The sequence below is a fragment of the Paralichthys olivaceus genome, chromosome 13 (assembly GCF_024713975.1).
Source record: "Paralichthys olivaceus isolate ysfri-2021 chromosome 13, ASM2471397v2, whole genome shotgun sequence".
In the NCBI taxonomy this organism is placed as follows: domain Eukaryota; kingdom Metazoa; phylum Chordata; class Actinopteri; order Pleuronectiformes; family Paralichthyidae; genus Paralichthys; species Paralichthys olivaceus.
This window is the reverse complement of record NC_091105.1, coordinates 20853888-20877938: the sequence shown is the minus strand read 5'-3', so window position 1 is coordinate 20877938 and position 24051 is coordinate 20853888. Positions and strand designations below refer to the sequence as shown.

Below are 24051 nucleotides of genomic sequence, written 5' to 3'. Positions count from 1 at the left end.
AAGTAAATTACAAAACAAATACATAAAAAAAAATAAAGTACATACGATTTAGTAATAAAGTAGGCTATATATATTTCTATATGTATTATTTTTGGTTGGATATACCATCACTTTGAATAAGCCAATGTATGTAATATCCCACAATACAAACCAAATCTTTCCGCCCTCGCTCAGGAAATACAGTATGTAGACAAACATTATAATGTGTGCATAATTACACACATATATGTGCATTATGTGTATGAATGGCCCCTAAATGTCAATAAAGGTTAAAAAATCTCCTCCGGAATTGCCAGTTTTGCAAGTTCGGCTTGAAATTGGAAGATTTCCGATGACACCTGAAAGCAGCACCAGTGAAACGACGAGAGACGCGAGAGAGAGAGAGAGAGAGAGAGAGAGAGAGAGAGAGAGGAAGAGAGAGAGGAACCTGTACTGTTACTACAACACCAGGAGACAGGAATCGGCCACAGATAAATAATGCTGAGCATAATATCGATGAGAATAAGTTGAGCTCGCTGTGCTCAGACAGTCGCTGCTCTGGAGGACAGACAGTGTCAGTCTCTCTTTATCTCTGCTGGATCTGGACTCTCTGTATTTGCTTTTGGAGGAACTGCGCCGGTCCCTGCTCCTCTGTGTGTGTGTGTGAGAGAGAGAGAGAAGAGAGAGAGAGAGTGTGTGTGAGGGACAGAGTCCTCAGAGCTCCGCTGTGTTTTAACCGGTAAGGAAGTGACTTGTATATAATTATTATTGTTTGTTATTATGAGGGTGTGTTCGCTGCTGCTGCTGCTGCTGCTGCTGCTCCTGCACTCTGTGGCGGTTTCAGACTCTTTTTGGCTGAACCCAGTCATTTCCTTTAAAGAGTGCTCAGACACAGGACTGGCAGCAGAAGTAGCCTGAATGTGCTACAATGGAGATAAGGCTGATTTAGAGGAATGTGTGATAAGAGAGTGCAACCTTGCCCTAAAGAGCCACAGCAATTTTGTGATACACTGACACTTCATGGAAATAGCAGGCAAAACAGACGTTATAAGAACATTTTATCACATCACAGGTCATATACCAGTGTTATAAAAGTATAGCACAAGGCAGCAATAAACTTATGCCTGGCTGAAGGAGCCAGTCATTGAAAATGATAGTTGATGGTAGAGAGAGAGCCCATAAAGCTCAGCTCCAGATCACTACATATAAGCTATTTAACATTACAGATGTGTTTATCATAGAGATATTATAGGACTGCCACAGCCATTCTGGGGGGGGGGGGGGGGGGGGGGGGGGGGGTGCTGCTGCTGTTGGAGTAGCTTTCAGAGGAGATAGTTATGTAAAAGCTCAGTTTGCAGTTTGAGGGAGAGATAGGAGACAGTGTGCGCACGTACACATGCTCGTGCACAACTGTCAAAACATGCCCACATCCATGGTTCCATGGTTGTGAGAATACAAATGGTTAAAAAAAAAAGGGGGTGGGGAGTTATGCAGTGTCTTAACTGGTGTTGACTTACAATCTTACAATAGTAGTGTTGTTGATAGTGCTTACTTTGTACACACACACACACATACACACACACACACACAATCACTTGTTTCCATGTGTCACTGTGTAGTAGATTTTTACTACATATTTACTGTCACATTTAATACTTTTACTTTATATATTTACTTCGCATGTACACATTTAGTAGAGTTTTACTTTATAGACTCACTGTTTATTCCAACATTTTGTAGTTTACTGTATATTTTCACTCTACTCACATTTCGTAGCGTTTACTACATAATCACGGTATATATTCACAATTAGTAGAGCTCTACAATATATTCACTGTATAATAATAATAATAATAATTTTTCTATAGTATGTGTCTATAATAAGCATTATATTGTGTGTACATGACATTCCTTTAGTATTCCTGCAATAATCTCACTGTGCTCTGGTTCCTCAACTTCTTGTTTTTGTTTCTCTGCACTTGACAGTGTCTTTTTCTTCTTTTGATGTTGACTTTCTGACGTGTGCTGCTCTGCCTCTGTACCTGTTAAGAAATACAGCAATTGTCCACTCTGTAGTACACACACACACATAAAGAAAGAGATAGAGACAGAGACGAGGGAGGGAGAGAGGCAGAGCCTTGTCTTGCAGACAGGATTACACTGTCTCCCCCCCTACGTCAGATTTCAGACATGATTTTCTTTCGTCAGCCCTGTAGCTCTCTCTTAGTGGTTGTACGAGTGAACGCAGCACACTAAAAACACCACAACAACAATAAATGATCTGACTTCACCAAACTGACTGTTAGATAATAAATGGTGTGTAAGAGCTGCACCATCTGTTTTCCCAACCCAGGAATAACACCAGGAATAGATTTAAAGGTAAACACATTTGGTCGGTAAAGCTTGAGGGGAAGCTGTAAATAAATGCTTTTTGTGAATGTGTCATTATTCTCTATGTAACAGCAGCACAGCAGGTCGTTACAAATCCAAATGGAAAAGCCACAAACAGGCTTACTTCTAGATGTCAGTGGGGTGGTATTTTTCTCAGGGAGTTATGTCATGCGAGCGTCTGCCCGCTGTCATGTCTGAGATCACTTGTTGAGCTTTGTAGAGAAAGAGGAACATGACCTATGTTTAAATGTGACTCGTTGTGACAGTCGGTGATTCATGTTAATTTGAGCGCTTGCCACTGTTGGAGAGTGACAATTTCCACACAAATAAAAAGTTAGATCATTTAGAAAGCCTTTTTTTTTTTCCGCAGATGCCTCTCATTCACATAGTGATCCCCCGAGAGCTCACGCATGACTCGAGTGAAGCTCTTTGTGTTCGATTGCTCCCACCGATGTGCCTCTTCTCAAATCCTGAGTAAATGCTGCATACATTTGGCTTTTGGGAACAGCGTGTTTGCTTGTTTTTGCATCCCCGTGCTTATCATGTTCAAACTTTCAACTCTACTTTACTTTATCTCCGACAGAGACATGACATCCCCCCCCCCCCCCCCTCTCCCCCCTTTTTCTCTGTATCTGTGGGAGTAAAATTAGCAATTTCATTTTTTTTGTCGTCTCCCTTCAGAATGTGGAAGTGTTTTATTGGTGGCGAGAAACAATGAGGACAAGGCAGGGCTTTGTGGTGGCAGAAATGCATTTTTAACCCATGTGAATGAATGGCGCCTCACATTCCACAGCAGCAGGCCCTTCACTGAATGGCAGCACTAACTCGGCTGTTTTCATTACTCATTACTGCCTTGTGCCTTTTTACCGTGCTCATATAGTCATTTACCTTCCCTAAGAGAGAGAGAGTGGGGGGTGAGCACCACAAAGACCCTGTCAGTAGGTTTTCGAGGTAATATCCAAAGTTAGATATGTTTTTTCTTTCCTTCTAATTCTTGTCCTCCAGGTTTTTCCTACTCCACAGTTAATACAACCGATCAATAGGTTGTTTTAATAATGGTGATGTGTAATGGTGAAGGTGTTGCTCGTAGCGATAAGCCAATGGGAGGAGCGTTTTGCTAAGCGAGATACGTCCATATGAAAGCAACACACAGAGAGAGATAATTGGACTGCACCATTTTTGCTTAGTCTGTGAAAAGGATGTTGTTTTGCTAACTATTAGCCATGTCAACTTTACACTTTGCCTCATGTTTGCTGCCTCCTAGTGGCCAAAAAACACGTGGCCCAGGTTTCTGTGGGTGGTTTGGAGCACCTGGTTGAATCTACGTCTGGAAGCGTTCCAGCGTGTGCTACAGTTGAGCCCTACATGTGCATACTTAGGTCATGAGCCGAATCCATTCGCTTCTTTTCAGAGAGTAATTACTACCCTGATCTGACTCGGTTTCTTCATCTCTGTCCAAACTGGTCATGTTAATGTTGTGCAGCTTTCAACTAGAATGGCTATGATAAAAGTAAAGACACTGAAAAAGCCCAACACAGACATGTTTTCCTGTACTGAGTCGGTTAGGCTGAGGTCAAATACATCCTATTCTCAGTTTTGTTTTCCTTGTCATGTTTTAGATCGTATCAACCCTTTCTACATGAAAGCGAAGATATATCTGCCTTCACAGGCTTAAATAACTTGAGGTTGGGTTACGTAAAGAGGCAGCAAACAACAAGTGAAAAAAACATTTTAGCTGCTGCTTCCTCTTTAAAGGGAAATTAAGAATTGCATGTATATCTTTGTTGGTGGTCCAGACAGTCTCATCATTTTATTATGGGCTCTATTCTGTGTTGTTGGCATTGATTCCCCGCTGCATGGTGGGGGTTTCCACTCTGAAAGGGCAATCTCTCTCTGTGTCAGCCTAGAAACACCAAGCTCCCGGATTAAATTATAAATGAGCCCTCCATGGGAAACGTATTGCTTACTGCCTTAGGATAATCAGAAGGAATTCAGATTTCCTGCAGCAGTCACCCTACATCTGTGCAGTATGTACATTTGTACATCCATTAAGACCAAAAACATTCCGAGATGCAGATTTCCGTGAAACTTTAGTGATGGATGTGTTGTCTTTATTTGGGTCACACCTGCACGTTCCCCACCATATTGGATCAATAGAGACTACACCAGATATGAACTGTGAGGGCTGAGAGCTGTCCAAATTAGACCCACAGAAATGATGTAGTAATCGGAGGATTAAGATAGGAGGGGGGTTAGAGTTGATGGGGGGTAGAGGAGGTGCTGGCGTGGGGATTTAGGCACGGGGCCATTTTAGCCTTCACCCAGAGTGGTGGGGAGGGAGGGGGCAGGAACATGGTTGTATGGGGGCTCAACTGTTGCATTTACATGCACTTTTTCATTGTAGATACTCATAGCTGAGTTGGGATGTTTTTAACTTCAAACTCTTTTTGCTGTGTTGGAAAAACCATCTCACACACTTAGTCATCCTGGGACTCAAGAACCCACCTAATGCAAACTGCACTACATGGATCCTTTCAGAAGAGCTGATCATTTGAGATCTGTAGATTTGTTAAAAGGGACATTTTTATCGCAAAGGAAATAACTTATCACATTGTGAAATTTGCACTGACCAAATCTTCAAGTTACATCAACTCTAATGGAAAAAAAACAAAAACAACCACAGACATCTGTTGAATGTGTGGATGTAGAAAGTGTCACGTCATTTTCACATTTTTGTTTACTGTCATTATTTATTATAACTATTTACTGATGTTTTCACCGAGGATTTTTAATAAAAAGATGACAATGGTATTTATAGGCATCCTGTGAATGTGGGTGTGGGAACAACCCACATTAATTACTTTTAGGGTTTATTCATTTTAGAAATGTTTAGTAGATGTTACAAAGGGCTAAGCTACGAATGTTGTCACCACAACTATACACACCCATAACTGTTCAATACTGACACTTTAATTAATGTCAACATCAGTTAAAACTTGAAGCTACATTATTAAACAGAGTCAACACTAAATTAAATGAGTCCACACTGGATATTGAAGTGAATGTAACCAAACCTGCTCTTGAAATAAAATCACTGGTACATGTTTACAGCAAACACTTTCAGTTCAGGTAAATATAGTGATGGAATAATGTAATTAAAGGTGCAGCTATAATAAACAGATTCAATGTGAGTAAACCGAAACATAAGATCTTGTTACCAGTTGGTCATTGGCAAGTTATAAGTAGTGTTAATAGAACTTGTCAACTTTAATTTGAACAAACTAAGTTCATTTGTTTATTACCAATTGAAGTTGTTTTAAGTTAGTCTAACAATTTCTATTTTTCCCTGTTTTATAGTGCAAGAAAAAAAGTTTTTCCTCTGATTAGATTTCTTTCCTGCATGTTTGTAAAACTACTTTAAACTCATTGGAAGTCTTTTCCAATCAAAGTCATTCATTGTGTTAAAATATCTTGTTAACCTTAATGTGAACAAAACTAAATTAATTTGTATGTCACCGAAGTATTGACATACTTTTTTTAAGTTGGCTCAACTGTATGTTTTTGTCAGGGTTAACACAATAACATTAAATTAAAAACATTGGTCATGCTTGATCATGTGATCCCCATCCCGAATTAGTATTTTCCCTGTCAGATTACTACTAATTGTACTAATAAGTAATTATGTTAGTGGCTGTGTGAAGGCAAGAACAAAATCTGAGGCTGACCACACTGAGTAGCTGATAATCTGTTAATCAAGGCTGGAAATCGACCCCATTTACTAACTGAGAACACAGCAGCGTGGGCCTGCAGCTTTCGTCACTGCATCAGTTGAATTGAAAAGGAAGTGTCGGAGTTCTACAGAGAACAGAATCTCACTTCAGTCCAAATGGAAGCACATGAACCACTTTACAAGCGGCATTATCCATCACCGTCACTCATGTTGGTTTCCCCATCTTACACATTATTGATGATCCAATGAAATAACCATCACGAGGACACAGAGCTGCGCCAAATGTGCCGGATTCATTAGCAGTGCTTATCGGGTTCGAGCTGACATTGTGATCATAGTTAATAGATTTCTGCCTGCGTCTATGAACCCGACGCTTGGCATTGTTGCTGTGATTGCTGCGGGATTAAAGAAGAGAAATAAGCTTAGCCGGGAGAAATAGCCCAGAGAACCACGTGGCTGTGATCAGGGATTGAGAGAGGGAGAGAGAAGAGAGCTGGCGGGGGAAGGAACAGCACTCTTTGTCCAGCCCAGATGTCACTGTAGTAGACTACCATTATTGATCCACAGCTTCACACACAGACACACACACACACATGCACTCATACCTAAAGTATACAGCATTAAATGGAAATTTAAGACAGCGTCAATTTCTTAATTATGTTACATAAACAGATTGTAATTCTGACTCATCCTGTATTTATTCATAAAAAGTAATCAGGTTGATGAAAAAACATGTCAAATAGATCAGTTAATGCCTTTTTTACAGTGCATCATGGTTTTCTTTGCTTCTTTCTACTTCATCTGTCTGGTCTGTTTATCTTCCTGCAAGACAATGGCCTTCCTCATTTGATAGGCCACTAGGTGATATGCAAACTTAGCATGTAGGTGTCTGTGTGTGTTTTGTGGTGGTGACGGCCAGGCTTTGGTAGGGAGGAGACATGGCAGCCAAACTTAATCCAAACTCACAGCAGCCCGGAGGGCTGTAAGGGTGGGATGGGGGTTGGGTTTGTGTTGAGCTGTTTCCCAAGCAGAGAGGCTCCTCTTTAGCATTCACCATCCTGTTCCAGTTAATAAACACCGTCCGAGTGGCAATAAACAAGTCTGAAAATAATTGGTCTAAATTATACTAAAACATATTATTTTTCATCTATTTTTTGCCTAAGAGAAAACATTGACTGGTCACACAAAGTCACGTTTTGCTTTAGAAAAAAAACAAGAAACAGTTAGGTGGGTGAGGTACAGACAAAAAGGGAGTGGCAGCTGTAGGAGTTTCATTAGTATAATACTCCTAAATTTGACTGACAAGTGATTTCTGGGAGGCAAGAAGCAGAAATACAACAGAAATGCATTTCAGTTGGAAACAGGGTTGTAAATGAACAAAAAAACAGGAAGTTCTGGATTACCACTTAAAAGGTTTTAAACTTTCCTTTTCAATTTAGTTTCACTTTGATACAAATAAACTGCTACTAACACGTCTCATTTACACACACACACACACACACACGAACACACACTCTTTGTGTTGTCTCCTCTCCCTCGAGGAACTCCTATTGTTATGCCACTTGAGTATGAAAACACATAAAATTATGAAAAAGCTCCTCTTCTTTTTCACTCCATTTCAACTGCCCCACATTCACTGCATCATTAGCATCATCGATCAGTCTGTAAAGGTCTTTTCCTTGTTTTTTTGTACAGAGTCAGAGCGAATGGAAGAGAGTGGATATAGTTAGTGCGGACTGAAAGCCAGCGATGTTGCATGTCTGACTAACTTAGGGTAAAAAAAGCTGGAAATGTCTCCGGGCTACTGCAGCTAATCATTCAGTCCACAGAGGAACTGATCGTTAGCCGCTGATGTCAGCCTAACCTTGCTGCGTTATGCTGTAGTTAGTGTGTGCATGCACGTGTGTGTGTGTGTGTGTGTGTGTGGAAGAGAGGGAGTCGAGCTGAATTAATGTTTCGACATTGTCATGTCAAAAAACTTTACTTTTTTGATTGTTATACAAGATAAAGACAATCATCTGAGATTTTGTTTATAAAAACCAACAATTAGTGGTGGTTTCATTCTATTTATTTAAAATTGCACGGCTTTTGTTGAAATACTGCTCTTGATGTGGCTGCTCGTCACTGTTGTTATGTCCTTTTTTTCTGTGGGAAAAAGAACAGACATGCCAGACCCACTCAGATGGAAATATACAGGGCAGTCCGACTTCTCCTTGTGGCTGTCTCAAAACATTTCAAAAGAATGAAGAGTGTCAAAACAATGTAAAAACTTAATTATCAGCCAAATGGAAGAACTGAAATAATCTCATTTGGATTTCTTGAGATAGTCTGAGGCCCCTTTGAATTGAAGTGCAGTGAAATGTAACCTTATACACAGGGAACCATTGCTACTCCACTCTAAACTGACTCTCTTCATTTCAGCAGTGAAGGGAGTAAACATGCATGAGGAAGAAGGGTTTAGAAAGTAGTTATAGTCGCACCTCTGTCGGGGTAAAGCAGGTTGTAGGGTCTCTGAGGACAGAGGTGAGGAGGAGGAGGTTCAACCCAAGGGCTAATGAGCTCACCCCAAATCCAGAGATACAGTGGAACCACAAACATGCGCGGATTCAGGAGCAAGTTGCAGGCCATGTGTACCCTATTTTATGGGTTTTTTGATCTTCAGCAAGGAAGAGAAGAGGAAAAATTTGTAAGTCTTTAAAAGCATCTCTTGTTGTTCCTTCTGTATTTTATATAGAATTAAAAAAATCACTTAAACAGTATTAGACAAAATAGGTTCAATCCTAATCTCTCAGTTAATGTTTGAGTGATGTATGTTATGCTCTCACAGTGAAGAACCTTGTTGAAGCATGTTCACGTCATAGACTCTATATAAAGATGGACAATACGATAGCTCCCCAAAAGTGAAGCAAAAGGCTCCTGATCATGGGGCTAGCTGTTAGCACAGCCCGTGATGCCACTCTGATATTAGACATGACTGCTCCTCCATGTTAGCAGATGGGACATGAGCCACTAAAAAGTCAAAGTACATGAAAATAAATGTTTCCCTAAGTTGCATAAGTCATACAAAATAGATATAATAGAATATATAAATGTGATGCCATAAAAAATATATGATTGACAGTTGAGACTGGCTTGGGGTTGGTCAAGCACGTGGATTGGCCGGACATAGATAGTGTGGCTCTAGCTCCAAATGCTCAAGATTGCAGCCCTCGAATCCGGGGTATTTTGGTTCATTCCTGGATAATGTGAGGAGATGGAGCGTGAAGACACATCATCCTTCTTTATATACAGTGTATGGTCCATGTTGGTAAATTAAATAGATTTAACTTTTCAGTTTACCTACCAAATTAGATTTCACACATCTACGTTTGATTTCAGGTCATGGGGTTAAAACTGATACAGCGCCAAAATGCTCCTGAGGACAGAGATTGTGTTATTCTGTTAAACTAAAGCAGAAGTATGGATGTAGCCTCTCTAACTATTAAAACTATTTAAAAGTGTATATGGCAGTCAAAACCTGGTGTGATTACAATGTATCAAGTGTATTTACCCATTTAAAGTTTAAAACACCAGATTTTCACCTCGTCCACATTTGTGCTCTCTCATTGTGTTTTCTGGGGCTGCTGTTTCGCTGCTCGCCTCAGTTCCCAGCTGCTTCTCTGTCTGTTGCTCGGGGGCCTTGCACACAAACTACACAGGGAAGAGGAGACCAAAGACAGGGAGCTTTTTTAGTACCACCCGCCTTCCCACCACCACAACACACACTACCCCACCACTCCACATCCACCAGCCTGAATGCAGAAGCACCACCACCCTTTCCCTTCAGCTTTCCCCCTGGCCTCGGTGCCCTGTTCCTACATTGTATCCAGATGTGAGGAGGATAGTTAAGGGGAGGAAGGTAGGGGCTCCTGGTAGTACCCCCCCAACACTCCCCAACCCCCAGCTCAAAACACACTATCCGAGTCAAACATCAACCTTAGACTGGAGCTCTTCCAATAATCGGAAATGATTAAGACCTGCAGAGTAGATATCCCTCTTGATGCACACACTTTCGTCAAACATCCCCTGATGTTTTCTTTTTTTTCTTTTTGTTGTACGCACTGGCAAAAACATTTGTATTCAACATCATGTCCCCTTGTATCAATTTAGTCATTGCTTCTACATTTTTATCCCTTAAAAACCCTAAAGATGAAAATCTGTCGCTCTTGAGGCTGACTGGCTGTGATCATCTAATCCCTGGCCACAGAACTCTATTTAAAGAGGATAGCCGTTAATCCCATCAGATTATACCTGACCAACTCCACAAAATCACCCAATTAATAGTTTTAAGGACTGCCACAAAAGCCTGTCTCCCCTGGAAAAAATCCCCCAAAAACATTAAGAAAAATCAGACCCATTCATGGAGTCCTAATCTCATTCTTTGTCTCTAACAGGGTGGCAGGCAGAGTTCAGCAGCCCAACTATGACCATGACTCCTCATCTAGAATATAAGAAAACAATGGTAACATTAAATGTGCATTTTCATATGAGTAGGAGCAACATTTTAACTGACTGATAAATCCTAATCTTCTATGCACATTATCCCCAAATTACACATGCTATGGGTGCGGCATCTCCTAATGGGGTTATTTAAGGTTGTAGCTGGCCTCTGTGCACTGAAGTAGTGGTTGAGACAGTATAGTTGAGACATATTTTTTCTGACTTGTGTCGATGTGTGACAGAGATAGAATGATTGGGGGGTCGGTGATATAATGTTTAGAGAATTCTCAAATTGTCTTCTGCCTTCCTTGTCCACTCTATTTTCTTCTCCTTGCTAACTTTACTGCTGCTAACGTTAACCAGTGTAGTTTAAGATGGTTATGTATAGCACTGGTATTGTTGTTGTTCTTATAGGGCAGTCTTACGTATAGTATTTCCACACTGTTGATTTTAGTCGAGAATCTAAATCTGGTTATATGGCCATGTTTCTTTTCGTGTGTCTGCCGCGTTAGTTCCCACAATGCAGTGTTAAAGTCATGCATGACAACAATGACTTTTCAACTGCTTGTCAATAACAACACCCTATGTGCTGTAGGTGCCACAGCCATATGGCTTAACTACTGCACCGCGCTAAACCCATAGATGAATGAATAGAAAATGCACAGTGTCGACTAATGCCAACTCTTAAATTCAAGCATCAAATGGTTTTGGTCCAACTCAGAGAGGAATTGCAAATAATGTGGAAAAGCCCTTAAACATTATTCATCTAACTCTAGCCAATCCGAGATAACTCATTATAATTGACATTCAACAATCACATTCATTCTAGAGTGATTGTGTAACTAAGTCATTATTAGATAAATAACAGTAAGTAATGTCTTTCATTCTCTTTCTGTTGTTGTGTTGTTCTTTCATATAACTAGGTATTTGTGTAAAAAATATTGCTATGTCAAATTATTTCAGAAACATACTGTTCATGAGGGGGTCCTTTAATATTTTCTTTCTTGTAGAGGTCCTGGGCTAAGAACAACTAAAAAACTAAGAACAACTAAAAACCTAAGAACAACTCTGCCACAGTATTTGTTGGGGAAGTCCTTCTGTTCCTTTCATATTAGTTTCTTTACATCTCAAAACATCTCTGTTCTGTCTTTGTAAGCTACATTTTTGTTTTCCATTCCATACCCACAGCACAATCTGATTCACTGATCCTAGATTCATATTAATACATATGAGTGTACCAGCAGACTATCTCTCTCTCTGTGTGTGTGTGTGTGTCTCTATAGAGATGAGTCATCTCCATTTTCAGTAACCCATCCAGCAGTCTCTGAGTCTGTGTTGGCCATAGTGTGTTGTGTAAAGCTGTCCACTGGTGCGGTGTGGACAGAATGACAGTGTGTAATAATCCCTCTGTCGCTTATTTCTTGTATAACCGACCTGTTGGCTGGCTGTTTGACTTAATGGCTGTTTTGCTGCCTGATTGATGCAGGTAACTCCCTCTGGAAGAGCCTGTTCTCTCTCTTGAGGGGAAGCTGCGTAAACATGACTGCTTGATGCAACCATTGCTTTCTCCTGTATTGCTCTTTGTTGCATCTCTGTAGTATTAAATCAACATGAGGTGAAGTGCAGGGTGGAGCTAATATCTTGTTCAGGTTTTAACATGAATTATACTCATCATACCACAATTATCTAAAACTTAGAGATACTTAGACATCTCCATAGACCTGATGTTCTTACAGACGTGACATGCTACTACTACATGCAATGCCGACTGCTACTAATGCATGATCCTCTTGTATTGGCCTGCCTATTTTCTATGTTGTATTATGGAGGGATAGGAAGTTTGTCAACTCATTTATACAAACTGCATCCAAAGTAAATTACAAACTGAATCTGCACGTCTCTGTGCTGATGAGCAACTTAAGGCTAAGCAGCCACCAGCAGTTTACACTTCAATTTAGCTTGTTCTTAATGTCCGGGGTAGTTCCAGAGTAATCATTAATAATTCATTATCTGTGTGAAAGAGTAGTAACTAACAAAGGATGACAACAAAAGCCTAGTACTATGCGGGACACTGTATATAAAAGTATGTATATAGACATATATATAAAAAGTGTTATAGGCTGTAAATGTTAGGTATAAACAATTACTGCAATATACTATTGTTAATATTATAAGGAAGTATTATAGTTTATAGATGTTAATACTATAAGTATATTATTACAAAGTCCTATATTAAATATTCTACAGCTTTAAAATAAGAGAAGCTCTAATAATATAGCATTTGTTAAGATAGACAAAAGTTGAAGTATAATTATATTTACCAGGAAGTAAAACCAAAAAGGTCATCTATTAATTTATATGTGAGAGTTTTATAAGTCCTTACTCTTGTTTCCAAGCCTATAGGGGACAGTTTCCTTCATTTGAAATAAACACTCAAGTTGCACAGCTGTTACTTGACAGCAATTTGTGACCATTAATATCCCACTGACATAATGTGCCCATTACTGGACAGGTTGTCAGCCTGCCATTGATTCCAGCTCAGTGTAGGTGTTGTAGTCTTCCAGATGTTGCTGTGCTAAACCCACTACTGCTTAAACACAGCAACTGCTGCACATCAGGTTGTGTCGTTGAACTTTACGGCCTCTCGTTCATCGACAGGGTGCCATGGTCTGGTTTTCTTAAGCCCACCTGCATCAGAGGAGGAAGCTAAACTACAGGAATATATGCAGCTGACACTTATTTTAATGCACTTTTGTTCTCCAGCATATGATTATCAAAGTTCTTTGGTCTTTGATGTCATTCTCTTAGTCATCCAGCTACTCTTTTCCTGTCTTTAACTTTATATATGTCAGCCATGTGAGTGTTGTTTGTCTTTGTTCCATGTCATATTTTGCAAGCAGCCATACGTCATTCTTGTAGCTCTGTGCCTTCAATATATGATCTTTTCTAGTCAAACCTCTGGAGACAGATGTTTTCCAGTGGAATTTGCTTGTTTGGTTTTTAACAAGTCACTTAGGAGCAAACATTTGAACAACTATCTCTTAAAGGTTCAGTGTGTAGAATTCAGTGACATTTAGTTGTGAAGTTTCATGTTGCAGCTGAATACCCCTCACCTCACCCTCCCATTACCAACATGAATGAGAACCTGTGGTGAACTTCAGTTGCCATGAAAACTCAAAAGGTTTCAATTTGTCCAGTTTGGATGACAGTAAAAAAACATGGCAGCCTCCGCAGAGAGGACTCCCCTCCATGTAACTATAACGTTTTTAGATATAAAGGGCCCATTCTATGGAAAAAACAACAACAATTCATACAATTTAGATGAAACACACCAGTGAAAGCATCACTAGGATTATTTTATATTCAATTTCTGCAAAAAATCCCTTTCCTGTCCCTTACGCACTGAACCTTTAAGTGGGATTTTTCTTGTAGGTTTTTTTTTAACCAAAACATCTGTCAAAGTAGAGGAAAAAATGATAACGCAAATGTTCTTGAAATCTCACCTTTTCCATGCACATGAAGCCACCCACCCAAACACGAGCACAGCTACATGCTCCTGCATGGTGTGTTAAACACATGCACACCTACATTTGCACTATGCTGTGTAACTTGATTGGGAGTCGGGGGGAGTTTTTTTACTTTACCAGCAAATTGTCTCTGGTGCACAATTAGATGAATATTGAGAGAGTGAATATGTTGTTACACATATCTGCCATAACAAGTCATGTCTAGTCTGGCACTCAGTGTTTCAGTTTCACCTTCTTAATGCAAGTTTGAGGGAGAAAACACCAGACAGAGCTTATAACCACAGAGACACATTTATATCGGGCACTGATCCTCTCATCAGACAACGGTGATCAATAGTCCAAATTGCTAGGAAGTCGTGGGTACTCCTGTGTGATGGACACTTTCTGCAGCCCTCAGCCTGCATTTCTCTCTCGCCCTCGCTCTCTGGCTGCCTCGATCTCTCTCTCCCTCTCTCTTTCTCGGTCAGCTCTTATTATCCCAATCCATCTCCTGCCGTGACTTTACATCACTATTTACCACTTATCTTCCCTCTACTGCCCCCCCCCACCCTCATTATTTGCTCTGCCTTTTCTACTCCCCTTGACATGCATCTCTCCTCAGATGCTGCCTTGTTTACCTGAGTGTTAGTTTAGAGTTTCTCCGCTGGGCGGGTTAGCGAGCTGTCATGATTTCATCAATGCGAATCAGTCAGCCCCGATAAGACGTGACCCAGATGGGATCTCCAGCTCTTTTTTATACAGCCATCCATCATGGCCATGTAGCCCCATAAGCTCCCTCTCACGGTGTAATTCCTGTCAGTCCGCGTATGAAAGAAATGGCATGTAGCTTCGGAGCGGTCTCTAGAAAAACTCTGCCCTGTATAAAAGACTAACAGTGTTTGTTTTTCTCATCTAGCAGCCCCAGTTCCTGTGTGGTGCTTCGTCTTTTTTTTAAATTATTTTCGGACATGAACTCCTGGGCAGATGTTTCAGGACACACACACACACCCACTGGCTCGCACACACTCATAAACAAAAGCGCTCCTAGAATATTCCTCCAGGGACTGATGATGGTCAATAATGACTTTATTGTGACCTTTGTGAACTTTCGTATGCCAATAATAAGCCCACAGGGACTTTATGTGGACCTCGTTACACTGATTTTTTTTGTAGTATCTCTTTTGAGTGAATACTTTGACATTCTGGGAAATACTCTTATTCAATTTCTTTAATTGATTAAATGAGACAATCATTGCCACTATCATGTCAGCACAGAGGCTAACACCAGCAGCTGGCTACTGTAGCTTACAGCACAAAGTCTGGTAACACTGGGAAACAGCTAAGCTGGCTCAGTCTAAAGGTGACACAATCCACCTCCTAAACCATTTAAGCTCACTAATCACATGTTGTATCAGGTTTGTTACCTGTACTAAAACTAAGGTTATACGCAGGGACTGTTTCATAACCAGACACAGCACTCTCTAATGTTGTTTTTACCCTTTTTGTTAAGATATATGAAATATATAAGATATTTTTGTTAAAATTATTTCCTTGGACCAAGCTAGTCTAGCTGCTTACATTGCCCATGATGCCACTGTGGTTGTTTGTTAACAATAGTGCTGGTTTTGTTTAGCAGCCATTGATGAATTGTAGTGACCATATCATTTGTTATGATATATAGTATGTTGTTTTATCTCATTTACCAGTACACCATAATCTTTGGTGTTAGGTTTCCCTTATAATCCTATAGGGATGTATTGTGTCTTTATTGTATCCAGTGATATCATATAGACATTCACACTTATATGCACTGAGGGTTTATAAAGATGGATGACTTGACATCCCTCTCAAAGTGAAGCCAAAGTGCCTTGATCACCACCTGGTAGCTGACCTATCATAAATCCTGCCTCCTCCATGTTTGTGGATGAGGTATGGACTACATTCAAAGGTAACAAAAACAAACTGTTAGACACATTTTTCAAGGATGGTTGTTCTTATCACAGTGATGTTGGTTCAAGTGCAAACTTTACTGGTAAGTTTTGCTTTAATTGTTTATTTGATGGTATAAAAATGAGGTGAAATGTCATGACTGACAGCTTAGACAGACTGGTGATTGCACTTCATCTGGAAAATGTGAGCTTATACACACACAGTTCAATAACTATTCACACACAGTTAACACACCTTTGAATGTATATAGTCTTAGTTTTGTATTGTATTGCATTTGACTCTTTTTACCTTGCTTTTATTTAAATATTTATTCTATTTAACCATTGCACTGCTGAGCTGACTGGTTTCTTTTTGTCCAACACCTTTCGTTGAACTGTTGACCCTGTGTTAACTGCACATGACAAATACAACTTTAAACTTGATTGGTCTAGCACATGTATCAGTGGGACCTTGATACCTTAGCTCCACCGCTGGCTCTAAATTTGCAAGATGCAGTGTTTGCACCCATGATATTCTGGCTTCATATCTGGATAGTTAGAGCGAAGGGAGACGCATAATCCATCCTTATATACTTATCAGTAACTTTATATCAGTAACTTTATATACTGTCTACACACAGAGAGATTGTTCAGTGCACAGAACTTTATATCATACACAGAAACACCTTTTCCAGTTGTTGAAGTTGGATTTTACCCATAGGCGACTTTGGAATTGTGCTTATGTATATTGTGTGTGTTTGTACTTGTGTGAACCACTTTGCAAAAACAACTGCCCGTTTGAGCCCACACACTTTCTGGTGCAGAGCCATCAGGAGATTTCTTTGGAAACCATCGCATCCTGCCAGTGTGTGTGTGTGTGTGTGTGTGTGTGTGTGTCAAAAAGCAGATCTGTTGCCCTGATATGTTCTCATATCTCCTCTTGACAACTCTTACAGGATGTGTTCTTCACATTTTGCCTGGAGGTAACAGGGTTGAAAACAAAGCACACAGCAGCAAACAAAAGCACAGGAGCCAAGGAAATGAGTTGGCAATGAAAATTCAAACAGATACACTGTGTTCACACTTGAAAAAGATATTCCAACACCTGAATGCATGTTCCTTAAAGCAGACAGTGGTTGTCACTTTATCAATGAGGGAATGGTTTTCGGTTCTCCATTAGGCTAGATCCATACTACTATGTTTCCTTTTGAAAACATTTTTTTTAAGCTAAAACAATCAATCCTCATAAGCCTTTTAGTTCCTCATCTTAATCCCTGTGCTTACTAACATGTCTGCCGTGTTTGTAGCGGAATTTATGTGTTTTCCAATAAAATCAAATGAAGGTGGATTTAGCCTCAGAAGATTGACCTGACAGTTTCATGCTAATATATGCACTGTTGTGTGGAACAGCTAATAACTTGCATTAGAGATAATTTCTTAAAATGCTGTGTAGGTGATTTTCTTGGGAGCAATCTTTGGTGTCACTGACATGTTTTCGCTCCCTGCTGCCTTCTCACACAAACCACAACTGTGGTTAGTTTGAAATGTTTGCTTTTTGCTGCTAACACCACACCACTGGATCAAACTGATTCCTAAATGTAGTGTGTGTGTAATTAACCGCTGTGCCATCTTGCCACAGCGAGCAGCAAAATAAAACGGTTACATCAGAACTTGTGACAGTGAGAAAGACCGGGCGCCAGGTTTCAGGTCAGCGGTCTAATTACACCTCAGAGAGAGTGATTTAGGTTCAGCTGCAGAGGTTGAGGAGCTGCAGACGGATGAAGGAGAGAGCACAGGCAGAGGACGGAGAGTTGTTAGAGGAGTAGACAGTTTGGGGCATGGAGTGAAAAGAGAGGGAGAAGTTTCAATTAAGATTGAAATTAAACACAATCACCACGAGTTGCTCTCTTGCTTTCTCTACGATTACACAAGCAGCTTTTACTGTTACCTTTGCTGTTTTTTGCTCCAGCCTCAATCTTTAGAGCCATGTGTGCCTTTAGGGTCACGACAGGAACGTCTGTGTGTCCTTAAAAGCCTGTCCTTCTAAGGAAAATGAGCAAGATGCTGTTACATAAGAACATTCTGATCATCCTCACATCTACTCTGGCACTTCAGGATTAAGATTTTGGATTTGGGTTTATGGTTAGATTAAGGTCTAGGCCGGGGCTGAAGTTGGGTTTTTAGCGTTGGGAGATTAATCTACAATCCTGCACAATTTAAATTGATGCAGCAGTGAAGATATCTATTGTTTTGAATGCAACAAGGCAATTAAGATACATGTAATGATAGTTTAATCTGCACAGCGACAGCAGATCTCAGTGGGCTGTGTGTGTGTGTGTGCGCAAGAGGAATGCTGCTGCGGTTCAGTAGGAGGAGGAGGAGGGGGGGACTCCATGGGCAGGAGCACCCAGGGGTTAACGAGCGGTGTGAGAAAAACAGGCAGATTTTGAGAGGGAGGGGGGAGGGAAGCACACACACACACACACACACACACACACACACACACACACTTGAATCCCAGAGGAAGCTGACGATGGTCAGGCCCATGAGAGCAGGCAGCTCCTGTTAGAAAAATCATAGCAGCAGGCATCAATACGTGTTGATCAGTTAAGTGACATTATTAAGAAAAATAAACACAAATGTGGATACATGCAATTTTTAAAAATCTTATTTTGCACTAACAGATTAGATATGAGGCTCAAGCTCTTAAACCTTGTTCCCCTTTTTATGAGAAATCCAGAAATATGACAACTAAAATACACCTCAGTATTTAGTGACATTGTGCAACTCACAGGTGTGCACCAATCATATTGTAACCAGTCAGTCTTAACCAGTAGATGTTTCCACTATACTTCCATCATGAGTTGTGTTGGTGTGTAGTGGCCTCTGTTATGTACTCTGCTGGCCTGAGAACTGTCTCCTTCCCCTCTGGACCCGTCCTGTAATCCCACTAGTATGGACCGGTCACCAAAATGTAACATGACAGTACTGACCCAAACACCTGCCATTTCCTACACACACACTCACATGGACCCAGTGGACTCCTTTCTGTCCAAAGGCCCTTCTCACGCAAATAGAGTAGGCAGGCAAGATCCCCCTCTCAGCCTATTTATCAGAGGGAGGGGGGTTTGAGAGAGGGGACAGACAGCGTGGACCCCCTCTATTGTTCTGGCTGGGTTTAAGGGATGGGGGGGCAGGGATGGAACTAGGGATAGGATGGGAATTGGAGACCCCAACAATGCCACCAAGCCCCCCACTGCTCTTCCTGCTTATGAGCATGACCTGCTCTGACAGAGCCGGGACAGACCCCAACAAGAGGGGGAAATATAACATAACAAAACTGCCCGAACTGGACTTCCATTGGATGTAAAAGTAGCTATAGGCTAGTCCTGGATTAGACCTGTAATGTAAAGTAAACCTCCAGTAAAAGTGGAGCTGAAGTGGAGTCAAATATGTCAAAGTCGAGCCAAGCCGTTTAAATCCAAAGAACCACAGAACATCCTCCTGACCTGGATACCTGCTGTATGAACTGTTGTGATGAGTTACAATGAGCTGGGAAGTCATGTGGGCTCTGCTAGTTTGTTTCACAAGACAGGTACGACGGTGGATTGTTTAGAGCTGTGTGTGTGTGTGTGTATATATATCAAAAAGAGTAAAACACCATTCGAAAGCTATGAGCAGCAGAGTCCGTGCAAAACAGCAGTGTCCTAAATTCACAGCTGCACCACAACCACCCACATGTAGTCTCTAAAAGGTTGTCCCTTCTAACTTGTATACACATGTGCACACATTACCAGATGTGGTCGTGTGCAGGTATTTGAAGAATTTAGGTACTTAAAGTAAATCTTGTCACGCGCCTACATTTTGATAGTGATAACAATGTAGTTTAATATATACTGCAACATACATTCAACATTTGAAGGTACATGAGCACACGTGTGCACATGGAGAATCTTTTTTAAATGTCTTCTTCCGTTGTGTTTAGTTACTATGACTAAATCTAAGACAAGTGGGATGAAACTGTCAACCTCAAACTTTGTGTCTCTTTTTGTTCCACAGCTGAAATGTTTGTCACCCTCAAATGTCTGTGTGTGTGTGTGTGTGTGTGTGTGTATCCAGCTGTGCCTTATTCCCCTCTCTCTTCATGGTTGAGCTTACAGCAGACCTCTTTGTATGCCAGTTTAGAGCGGGGTGAGAGGTGAAGAGCAGTTTGTTCATAATGGATTATTGATTGGTCTAGGAATACACATGGCTGTGCACTATGTGTGTGTTGGTGGTGTGTGCGTGCTTGTGTGTGTTTAAGACTCCATACCATCCCCTCTCTTGCACTCTGAGCACTGAATGTCTCCACTTTATCAGCAACTGTACAGAGGATAGTGAGGTTTTTTGTGAAGTGTAAAATGCTCTGTGAAGCAGTGTGTCTGTGTGTGTGTGTGTGTGTGTGTGTGTGTGTGTGTGTGTGTGCAGCTCTCTGTATGGGCTGTTAAGCTTTCAATGCTGCCTGTATGAAACACTGTTAAAAGCCCACAGTGTGCTTGTGTAGACTTTCAAAAGCTGTGTGTGGACAACATTAAAAGACCCTTCTGTTTTGCTTCATGATTCCTCAGTTCCCCAGCATGTGTGTGTGTGTGTTTAAACAGGGGGTCCACTCTTTATTTTTCCCCCCACTGTGTATTTTTTTCTCACATGCTTGTCTGTGCTGCTCCGTGGGAGTGAAACAGATCCCACCTCGGCTGACGGATGTCCCACACGAGGACGACCTGCAATGATTATCACTGATAGGGTGACACTGTGAATGAGTCAGTGTGTTATGAAAGCCAATCTCTGCACCCTTGGGTGCGGCAGATTTGTGTCATGGCTACCTCTGAGGTGGTTGCTATGATGAAGGCGCTTCTTGGCCGGATGACAGTGTTTCTGTCGCAGAAGGCTGCTAAACCTTTGTGTGAGTCTCTGTTAAACAGCAGCTGTTTTAAAAAGTAGACTGCAGGAACTCTATGTTTTTTTTTACCTGAACACATTTTTTTCACATTCTTGCACCAGATGTTTTGTGCAAGGTGAATCTGTAGCCTCTAGAGGGGGCAGTTGAGCAGATTGCAATAAAGACTGTAATAAAGTGAGTTAAACCCAGATTGCAGCACATCTAAACATGATTAGACATATACAGTTATGATCTAATATATACAATACACTACAATATTGTAAACAGCATTTATTCAGAGCTGGCCAAGTATATTGCTTCATAATATTTGTGTTTGTGTGATAGCAGTACTACATTACATATACCAAACTTATATTTAAGGTCAGACGTCTAGCTTCATGACAGTGCCAAAGATTGTAAACTGAACAGAAAAACCTGTGAACAGGTCCTCTGCTGGCCTGCACGCACAGTTTGACACTATTTTTTTCGACATCCACTACAGATGTGGACCTCTGGAGTCTCAGTTATAGAAATAGAGCAGCTCTCTGCAAAGGTTGTGCATGTTTGGGAAAACAAGAGCGGATTTCCTCCTCTTCTTGCCGGACTTCAGCTCAGTGTTCAGAAAGGGGAAGAGCAAATGCTAATGATTCAAGGGAAGAGAGAGGGTGGAGGGGGGTTTCAATCATTATCAGCAGTGTATATACCACTCACTCCCAGTGACTCATTGAAGGACAGCTTAAGTGTCCATTAATGGCATGTCTGAGTAGGGTGAGATGGATCTCTGCAAGAAAAGAAGGCAACTGTTAAATATTTATATCAGAATGCAACTTTAAAAACACACCAGAAATAAAACACCAATTCAACTCCAACTTCAGTTACACACCAGCTCCAGATTTATTAATCCTTGTGTGTATGTGAGATTAATTAGCTGGAGGATGTCAAAGGCAGTCAAGGTTTACAAACTGGACTGTTTCTGCCAGCTTCAGGAAGGACTTTATATTCATTTATCGGCCTTTAATAGAGCTTTGATGCCTCTTCTCTTTTTTGATGACTCTAATGATTGGTGATCTCGTCTGTCTCTTCTGGACAGTTTCTCCCTCCTTAAGCCAATTTGTCTTTTTTTCCCCTCTATGGCCTGGTGATGAGGAGCCTGCATTGTTTCCCTTCTGGTGGCTAATCTCATTACATTTCAATTTGCACATGACTGTCTGGTGGATGACAGGCTTACTGCTGAAAACCCCCCACCCTCCTTTTCTTCCTGGCCCCCAATCAGCAAAGCCATTTATTGGAAATAAGATCATTATCCTCTGTTTTTAGCACTAGAACTGAAAGAAGCTACGAACCTATATGAGGGAAGTCTGGATGTGAGAGCAGATGGAACAGATGGGGGGACAAAACTACAGTGGGTGGATGAATGGAGCTGGGTGCCTTTTGTTTTCCTTATTTTGTTGTTACACGTCCATCATCACCTGATTCTAGTATCATGTCATGTGTTGGCTGACTCACTCATGCTTCCTTGTTCCTCAAATCAAGAGGTGCATTAAGTTTATGGCTCTTTACATAATCTCACCAGTCATAAAAACGCCTCTTTAAAATTCTCTCTTTGGGGTTTTATGCCTCATATATCTACAGTTTTGTGAACGTCTTATGTAATTGAGGCAGAAAAATAAGTTTGATCAGCTGTGTGACGTTTACATACTGTTCATAACGTAAGTCAGTATGGTGCCATGGGTTTAGAATAATGAGACAGTCCCTCCAGGAAAGGATGTGCATACATGCGTGTGGCTCAACGTGCAGGACTGCTATGATTATTGAAACTTGTGGGCAAGTGTGGGGAACCTTTTTCCTATCAAGGGCCATTTCCATTTTAATCACATCCTTCACAAGCCATAGTAAATTATTCAACACACACTTCACACTAACATGTCTAATGCAATGGCAGGGACAGTTTCTCTTTGGTGAGTTCTCTGATGTCAGATGGTAGCAATGACGGCGATATTACCACTCTCAGCTAGTTTTACCACAAAAACCAAAGAAATCCTCAGCTTTATACCATACATACCCTTCTTGGCTGAGACAGCAATGCACCCCTCTTGTGAAAGAGGGAGTTGATTTCATTACCAAAACTTCGTGGTTTGGTACTGGTAATATCTGTTGTTTCACTGTAGGCTAGAGAGAACAACTGGAAATTTCCTGTGATGTCCGCAAGTCATTTTTTTTTTCAGTATCTTGTCATGTCAGTATTTCTTCCCCTGAGAAAGCTTCTTGTTGAGCACTCAAATGCTGCAGAGAAGTTTTACCTTTATCCAAGTGCATCTGTACTTGCTACTCATCTAGTTTAACATGTTTCTAGCTGTCATGCTGCTCAAAATCTTTTCATTTCAGGGAGCACATCAGACACTCTAGCTTGTCTTTTATTCCAACAAAAAAATAATTTGTTTGTCCATTTCTCTTGTCATTTCTCTTAGTCTGACTTTACACCTCTACTTTCAGTCTATTGTTTTATGTTATTTTCATTTATTGCAGAAACAAAGAATTGCTGAAATGTTCAAATGTCTTAGTATTGTATACGCAGTGCAGAGGTTCTCTGCCCCTGCATGGCAGGAAAAGTAAAGGGATCACCACAGTCATTAGGATTTGTTCTCTGAGAAACATGGGTGTATATGGAAATTTCAATGGCAATCCATTCAGTCTGGACCAAAATGGTGGACTGACCGGTCCAAACTTTTTTTAACAAAGGTTTTCAAAAGCAAGCAGAAATAGTGAGCTTCTATCTACTCTAAGATCTACATGGATATTTAGAAACTTACAGGTCTCTATCTAATTATACATTTGTTTCAGTGTAATGTCAGCCACAGCTGCACCTCTGGCTAGAGCAGTACTTGTTCACTGGAAGCCTGGACTTACTAAACACTCCCGGAGGAAGCATGGTGAACCACTACGGCTGCGCTGCATTTCAATATCATAAATCATTCTAGATAGATAGGTGCTCTGGTGCAGGGTAGTCATTTTCAGTGTGCAAGTTTAAGACATATGATTGTTCTGGTGCTAACTTCCCTCCTCCACCACCTTATCCTCTTATGATTATGATCAATTATCCACTTATAATTAGAGCCTGGC

General features: G+C 40.8%; 1 protein-coding gene across 5 annotated transcripts in view; it reads left to right on the top strand.

The window, feature by feature from the left end:
- The window catches only part of LOC109632066 (zinc finger protein 516), a 47563-nt gene that overhangs the window by 2767 nt on the left and 20745 nt on the right, over positions 1-24051 (top strand). For 2 of the 5 annotated variants that reach the window (XM_069537198.1, XM_020091178.2), the window contains exon 1: positions 385-718. The exons of the other annotated variants lie outside the window; for them this stretch is intronic. The gene's annotated coding sequence lies outside the window, so the exon portion shown is untranslated. Of the gene's footprint in view, positions 1-384; positions 719-24051 lie in introns of those variants that run through there. 5 annotated transcript variants of the gene reach the window in all.